Source organism: Gopherus evgoodei, chromosome 6 (assembly GCF_007399415.2).
Source record: "Gopherus evgoodei ecotype Sinaloan lineage chromosome 6, rGopEvg1_v1.p, whole genome shotgun sequence".
Lineage (NCBI taxonomy): Eukaryota > Metazoa > Chordata > Testudines > Testudinidae > Gopherus > Gopherus evgoodei.
Window position 1 is genome coordinate 121039400 of NC_044327.1, and position 9031 is coordinate 121048430.

A 9031-nucleotide genomic window follows, 5' to 3' on the forward strand; every position below is an offset into this window, starting at 1 on the left:
GTCTCCTCTTTTCCAAGCTGAAGAGGCCTAGCCTCTTTAATCTTTCCTCATATGGGACCCTCTCCAAACCCCTAATCATTTTATTTGCCCTTTTCTGAACCTTTTCTAGTGCTGGAATATCTTTTTTGAGGTGAGGAGACCACATCTGTACACAATATTCGAGATGTGGGTTTACCATGGATGTATATAAGGGCAATAATATATTCTCAGTCTTATTCTCTATCCCCTTTTTAATGATTCCTAATATCTTGTTTGCTCTTTTGACTGCCTCTGCACACTGCGTGGACATCTTCAGAGAACTATCCACAATGACGCCAAGATCTTTTTCCTGACTCGTTGTAGCTAAATTAGCCCCCATCATATTGTATGTATAGTTGGGGTTATTTTTTCCAATGTGCATCACTTTAATGTGGATAAATGTAAATTTCATTTGCCATTTTGTTGCGCAATCACTTAGTTTTGTGAGATCTTTTTGAAGTTCTTCACAATCTGCTTTGGTCTTAACTATCTTGAGTAGTTTAGTATCATCTGCAAACTTTGCCACCTCACTGTTTACCTCTTTCTCCAGATCATTTATGAATAAATTGAATAGGATTGGTCCTAGGACTGACCCTTGGGGAACACCACTAGTTACCCCTCTCCATTCTGAGGATTTACCATTAATTCCTACCCTTTGTTTCCTGTCTTTTAACCAGTTCTCAATCCAAGAAAGGACCTTCCCTTTTATCCCATGACATCTTAATTTACGTAAGAGCCTTTGGTGAGGGACCTTATCAAAGGCTTTCTGGAAATCTAAGTACACTATGTCCACTGGATCCCCCTTGTCCACATGTTTGTTGACCCCTTTCAAGAACTCTAATAGATTAGTAAGACACGATTTCCCTTTACAGAAACATGTTGACTATTGCTCAACAGTTTGTTTTTCTATGTGTCTGACAATTTTATTCTTAACTATTGTTTCGACTAATTTGCCCGGTACTGACGTCAGATTTACTGGTCTGTAATTGTCGGGATCACCTCTAGAGCCCTTTTTAAATATTGGCGTTACATTAGCTAACTTCCAGTCATTGGGTACCGAAGCCAATTTAAAGGACAGGTTACAAACCTTAGTTAGTAGTTCCGCAACTTCATATTTGAGTTCTTTCAGAACTCTTGGGTGAATGTGATCTGGTCCCAGTGACTTGTTAATGTTGAGTTTATCAATTAATTCCAAAACCACCTCTAGTGACACTTCAATCTGTGACAGTTGCTCAGATTTGTCACCTACAAAAGCCAGTTCAGGTTTGGGAATCTCCCTAACATCCTCAGCCGTGAAGACTGAAGCAAAGAATCCATTTAGTTTCTCTGCAATGACTTTATCGTCTTTAAGTGCACCTTTTGTATTTTGATCGTCAAGGGGCCCCACTGGTTGTTTAGCAGGTTTCCTGCTTCTGATGTACTTAAAAAACAATAGAGAGACCTGATTTCTTTAGGGATAACAGATAGTCAAGGATCACCGGTAAGGTGGCTGAATTAGGGGTGATATCCTTGTGTTGGCATCATATCTGGAATCTCTTTCATTTTCTGTAGGTAGGTGTGACAAGTAGCACCATTCCTACTGTGCAATAGTACCTCCTGTACCACCTCCAGGCAGGATGCCTCTATGTGCTGGAACCATGAAGGAGCCATGCTTTGAGATGCAGGACCCATGGATTGTGATGAAGGGTGCAACCCTTGTTTTGTGATAGGAGGTAGGGACTGATTGGTAGGGTCACCGTGAACACAAGGCCAGCTGAGACAGGAAGGGTACCATGTCTGACTGGGCCAGGTGCGTGCAATCAGAATGGTATTTGCTTTTTCCCTTTTATCTTCAACAAAACCTCATTACAGCGATTCACAGACCTCTTGTTACCAGTCTTTAGTGACTGGCTCATTTCCTTGACACAGAAGTTTGCAGGAATATCTCACTCCAGGACTCTGGAGGTTGAAGGGTGAACTCGTAAGCAGGAATTTTGGCCTTAACTCTCTGTCCTTCCTGGATTTGGGTTTTAGCTGCTGGCACCAACTACACTTTTGTAGATTGTGCTTCTCCCTAAGGCAGCGAATACACTGCTAATGTCCGTCCATTATTGGGATGGAATGTTTGCAGCTAAGACACTTTTTAAAGCCTGGGAGCCAAGCATACCCTTGTGACTTGTCCAGGGTGGGGGCAGTAGGCGAGACCTTATTGTTTTGGTTTTTCTCCGGCAACTAAAAACAAATGAGTACTAAAAGAAAGGGACTTCAAAGAAGCTAAATAAATTGCAAAACTATCAGGAGTTAACGTTCTGTGAATGGACCGCTCTCAGCTCCGTTTGCAGCTTAGGGTGGCTGAGAAGGAACTGAGGGAGAAATGCCTGCCCATGCTAGCTAGACTCATGGCAGCCGAGGAACTGCGAGTGTGCTGGCGGGATGGACTGCTATTGAAATTCTCTGATCGACAGCACAGGGGTGCACGCACACCTATAGTGGAGCACCACTAGTGACACTACTCAAAGAAAAATACATTCCCAGGTGGAATTACTCTGTCTGCATGCATAAGAGCAAATTTAACAATACAGGTACTGGACAGACTAGATCAGGGGTTTTCAAACTGGGAATTGGGATCCCTCAGGGGGTCGCAAGGTTATTACATGGGGGGTTGCGAGCTGTCAGTCTCCACCCCAAACACCGCTTTGCCTCCAGCATCTATAATGGTGTTAAAAATTAAAAACACTTTTTATATATTTGGTCACACTCGAGGCCTGCTAGGTGAAAGATGTCACCAGCACAGAAGTTTGAGAACCACTGGACTAGATGAAGTGAAAGGGGGAGGGACTAGATCAGAGGTTCCCAAACTATGGTCTGTGGAGCTTTGCAGATCATCTAAAGAGAGTGCCTGATCAAATAGTGCTGTCATGTCTCCCTGTGTTAATCTGACAGAAACTGAACCAATGAGAGAGGGAGATGAAATGATGAGCAAAGACAATTTTATTCCCCGAAAGGGACAACACACGTTACTCCAAAGACAGCTGAAAAACGCATCAGTATTTTTTTGATATGACTCTCTTATATAACCAGTTGATGTGGCTGCCATAGAGATCATGAATGGGAGAATGTCTGAGACAATGTGTATAATAAATAATACTCTATTATTAGGGGCCAGGACAACTGAAAATGATTTCCAGTCTTAGCTAGAACACATGGAAATACATACCTGCATGTTTTGCACCAGTATCGTCACTCGGGAAGCCCCTGACAGTTTTAAAGAGCCATTCCACTACTAACTTCAGTCTTTGGAAAGCAGATCTTACTCTTGAGAATGTCTGTTATATTGCAATAAGTATTAAACCCACCACCCTCCTTACTGAAATTCTACCAATATTCCTTAGAAAAATAGGCATTAGTACCGCCAACTAGCACTCTTATTAGGCTTATGGATAACACTGAGGGCAGACACTATAATCATCGACTTTGGACCTTTAAAGCAGGAACCCCATGGGAGGGGTATAGCCAGTACAAGTGGTGCTGTTTACCTAATCTTTGTACTCTCCTGCTTACTGTATTTGCTTTTCAAATAGCAAATTACTCAGTTTATCAGTCAAAATCCTTCCTGAAAGGAGTGCAAGAAAAAGGAGCCCTTTCCCATTTGCACATGACAAGAATGGCACTCTGAACCATATTGGCAAAGTACTTGAGCAGCTAAAATATTATTTTTAATTAAACTCTGAGGATCCCTTATTCTTAAAAAATTATTCAGGCCATTTGTGGTATAAGGAGTTAAACAAAATTCTCATTTGTCTATGTTCAGAATCATTTAGCATGTTCCACATTCATTTCCTATGCACACTACCCAGCCCAGATTATTGTTCCTCATCAAGATAGATCATGAAGCTGAACTTTAAATCCAAGCTCTCCCAGAATTTGGGGCTATACAAATCTGAGGGTTTGTCCAGAATAGAGATTAAGGTCAGCTGCTAAATTAGGCTACTGATCTGAATTTACCCAGAAGTTCAGAAATATATGGAGTGGAAGCGTAGGTTCATGCCCAGCTCTAGTTCCTAGAAAAAGCAATCTGCATGCATGCTGCGTGGGGATTACATGGTGACTAAAAAGCGACAGAGTCCTGTGGCACCTTATAGACTAACAGACGTATTGGAGCATGAGCTTTCGTGGATGAATACCCACTTTGTCAGACGCATGTCACTAAAACATCCACGTTAGAGTAGGTAGTATAAACATTGGGAAGGAAAATAAGCCTTGTTTCAGGGCATAAACCAATCTCATAGCATTATGACGAAAACTTCCCCTGTGAGCACATTTCATATTTGTCCTTTGGGAGAAGCTAGATGCAAAGAAGCCCTGTCTTGTGAGGGTCTCCAAAGCTTTCCCCACCATTGCTTGTACCTGTTAAAAGTCCGTATTGGCAACATAAAGAGCCCCCCAAAATAGCCACCAGTTGCCACCATCATTTAAAGCACCAAAGCATGTGACCCTGCTCACACCAGGTGTAATCAGAACACTTGAATTTTGTGGATCCCCGGACAAGCTTGCTCTCTCCCCTCTGCAGGTCAGATGACTACTCCCATGGGTTGTGCTTCTCTTCACAGCCTTACAATCCAGCTGCTCTCTCCCCAACCTTCCCACCAAGTCCAATCACTAGCTCATGTCTGTACCTCAGCCTTTAGTGGGCTGTATATCAGATTTCTCCCTGCTCTAACTCCAGATATGCTAGCTCTCACGAACTGATCATGAGAGTCGTGATTTCTCAGTAAAATTAAGCCTCTCTCATGATCACGCAATAGAAATCTCAAATGTCAGAATTTTTTTTCAGCCAAAACACAAATGTGTTTCCAGTCAAACAGGAATTACCCTCCAACCCCTAAACAAAGCAATGAGGTTTCTCCACCAGCAGTTAATTCCAAAGTACTTTGAAAGACGTGAATTCAGTTAATTACATACCAGATAAACATAGCTATTAAGCTAACAAGAGATCTCATAGCTACATCCCAGCAGGGCAGAGAAACTTCACAGAAGTGGGGAGGGCCAACCCTCAAATAAGCAATTGAATCAACTGGGGAAAAAACCCTGACCTTTGAGAGTTCTAAACGTGAGGCTTAATTTTATTTAGAAAATCCTGTCAGCCACTCCAGGTGCAGCCAGCGCTCCAGCTGTCAGCGCCAGGTGGCTGCTCCTCTGCCAGCCTGGGAAGTGGGAGATGGAACCCCACTGAACCCCTCAAGGCCTGGGGAGGATGAGGAACCCTAAGGAGCAGAGATGAGGCTGGGGGCTGAAGTGAGGAGGGTCAGGGGGCTATATTGATGGTGGGTTCTGAACAGGTTAAGTGAGCGCTGGGAAAGTGAACTGAGGATAGTGGAGATCGATGGGATATGAGGGATGAACTGATGGGGTGGTGAGTATAGGGGGCTGGGGCACTGAACTTAGAGGGGGGCTGAGTTGAGGGGGGTTGGGTGGGGAGAGAACTGAGGCAGGGACTGGGAGATTGGATTAATTGCTAGGCAGAAGATGGGCAGTTATGGGAGTGAGAGGGGGCAAAAATCACCTTATCCAGCACATGTGGGAGAGTGGACAACACTAACTGTGCATGTGCTGGGGATGGGCAGGGGGAGTTCAAAAATGAAGAGACTGGTCTAAAAAAAACACAATTTTTTTTAATGTCATGATTTTCGGGCCAATCTCATGATTTTTGATCTCCTGAAGTTGGCAATATTGTGACTTCTTCATTAACTCCACATCCTCACCTCCTGCTCCAGCCCTTATGTTTAACAGGCAGCAACAGGACCATTAAATGTAGGAATTACATAAGCCACTGTATCCCTCTTCCCTCAGATCATGCCATATCCTGGGACTGGGTGTACATCTTGTCCCTGTGGCACCTCCTACCATCACTAGTAATCATGGCTGTGGGCCTGAAGCCACCTGGAGCCTTAGTACTTGCCACCACCTATAATCACACCTGCTGGAGCCCTCTGTTGCTTCCAGCCTTTGACTACCTTTGATGATCAGGGTCCAGGCACCCCAAGGGGAAAACAAGGGGTCTGAACCCCAAATAATAAGCAGTTGAATCAACTGGCTATATACAATGATATGGTGTATAAATATATTTGAAGCAAGGTCTTTTATGAAAGCTTGTAACGTTCTGAACTTGATGGTCATGAGGAGATATGTAGACAGGCTATGGTTACAAATGTATGGCTGTATACATGTCTAGAACATTGTAATTGTAACTAGGCTGCAACTACAGCATCACCTCCCAATAGGCTGTCGAGTAATCCGGCAAGGAGGGTCAACTCCCAGGCTAGTTGTTTACACACAACTAACTATAAGGATCTAGCATTGTACTACCTAGGGAAAGACAACGGTGGACCATAGAAACTGAAAAGAAAATTCCCTGGATCCTATCACAGCATGTGATGTATCTCACCTCACTGTACTAAATACCCAAATATCAACTATGTGGGTGAAACCGATCATTATGCTCTCCAATGAACTCTCAGAAAAATGATAAAAGACAACAACAGCATATCACTGTAGACGAACACTTTTCACAAAATGATCACTCTGTATATGACCTCTCAGTCCTTATTCTCAAAGGAAATCTGCAAAAACCTGCACACCACCTTCAAAAGACAAGCCAAGCAGCTGCAATTTACAACTTTGCTAGACACTAAAAATCATGGTCTTAATAAAGACATTAGATTTTTAGCTTTTTACAACAATCTCTAATCAAGGGCTCCTGAGGTCCCGTCCTCGGCCAAGCCGGAAGCTGGAGCGGGGCCAAGGAGCCTGTCCTCACCCCTGTGTGCCCCCCTGGGCTCTCCGCCTGGCTGAGGGCAGGTGGAGGGTCCGTGACACCATGGCTCCTCACAGATGCCCGTGTGGCTCTTACCGTGGCCAGACTGCAGCTGGCTGGAGCCAGGCTGGGGAGAGCCACGCAGGCAGCTGTGGAGTTGTGGGTCCTCCACCTGCCCTCAGCCAGGCAGGGAGTCCAAGGGGTGGGGACAGAAGCTGGGGGTTGCTCTCAGCCCCCCGCCACACACACACCCTGGGCAGGTGGAGGATCTGCTGCAGCTCCCCCGACAATGGCCCAGGCTCCCTGGCTGGGTTCCACACTGGCCTGGCCAGGGGGTGGGGCCTTAGGGTGAAGAGGAAGGGAAAGGGGTGGGGTTCGCTCAGGTGAAAAGTGGATGTTCATAGCAATACTCTTGTAAAGGATAATGGGGGAGGCTTTTATGGAAAAAGGTAGAATATTTACGGAAACCCCAGTGGGAAAGAACAAGAACCCCTGGGAGACCTACAAACAACTCCTAGTGCCCAAAAAGCACAGGGCAGCATTACTATTTTTAGCCCATGACTGTCCATTGTCCATTTGCTGGACATCTAGGAGTAAAAAGGACACTTTTACTGGCATGGTGTAAACCTGCACAAAAAGGACTATTGAAAGTCCTGTGACTTGTGCCAAAAGCAGAAAAAGACAATAATCTCCGCAAAGCCCCATTGCAACCAATGCCTGTATTGGAGAAGCATTCCACTTGCCATGGACATTATTGGTCCATTTCCTAAGCCATCCAAAAATGGTAAAAAAAAAAGTATAGTGCAGTAGTTGACTTTGCTACCAGCTACCCATAGACAGTAGACCTGGCTAATACAGAGGCAGAAACAGTGGCAACTGCACTCCTTTCAATATTTAGTAGGGAGGGTTCCCCCCACAAAAAAAGTCAGATTATGGGTCAAATTTTACGTCCCACTTATTCTGAGTTATAAAAAAAAGTGTGGGTTAAACTACTAAAGTCTGTCCTATGTCACCCAGAAATAAATGGATTAGTTGAAAGATTTAATGGGACACTTAAATCCATGCTGACAATGTATACAGACAAGAAGGCAAGGGACTGGGACATGCTACTGCCGTGCCTATTGTTGTTTGCTTACAGAGAAGTACTCCAAGAATCAGTAGGATTCTCTCCATTCGACCTCCTGTATGGAAGGAAGGTCAGAGGCTGCCTAGACCAGAGATTCATGGGAAGGTAACATTGACTCAGAAGGGGAACCAGCAACTGAATTTGTATCTCAATTCAGGACACAACTGAAATCCATCATGGAGCTGGTACAGTATAATCTTGATAAGAGATGAGCTGCACAAAAAGTACGGTATGACAAAACGGTGTGTGAAAGAGCCTTTGATATGGGTAATTTCATTCTGGTATTAGCCCCTGTAAAAATGCATACAATGCAGAACTCATGGAAGGGTCCCTCTGAGATGATAGAGAGACTAAATGAGTCACTTTCCAGGTACAGGTTTCAGCTTATGCTCAAATCAATCTGTTAGTCTCTAAGGTGCCACAAGTACTCCTGTTCTTTTTCCAGGTACAGAAAGCGTATGGCAGGGCTTTCTCCAGACTGTACATATTAACAGATTGAAAGCTTACAACAGAGGCTATAGTATGCATGCTATGCTAATGAGGACCACAAAGTATCATCTCTCTTGGACTTAGGGTTTGTCTGCACTTGAAATGCTGCAGTGGTACAGCTGTACCCCTGGAGTGCTTCACTGTAGACCAGGGGTAGGCAACCTTTCAGAAGTGGTGTGCCGAGTCTTCATTTATTCACTCTAATCTATGTTTTTGTGTGCCAGTAAAACATTTTAATCTTTTTAGAAGGTCTCTTTCTATAAGTCTATAATATATAACTAAACTATTGTTATATGTAAAGTAAATAAAGTTTCAAAATGTTTCAGAAGCTTTATTTAAAATTAAATTAAAATGCAGAGTCCCCCCGACCTGTGGCCAGGACCCAGGCAGTGTGAGTGCCACTGAAAATCAGCTCACATGCTGCCTTCAGCACGTGTGCCATAGGTTACCTACCCCTGCTGTAGACACTACCTACTTCGGCAGTAGGGTTTCTCCTGTCAGTGTAGGTAATCCACCTCCCTGAGAGGCAGTGTCTAGGTCGACAGAAGAATTCTTCCATCCACTGGGCACTGTCTACTTCACGAGTTAGGTTGGCATAGCTACCT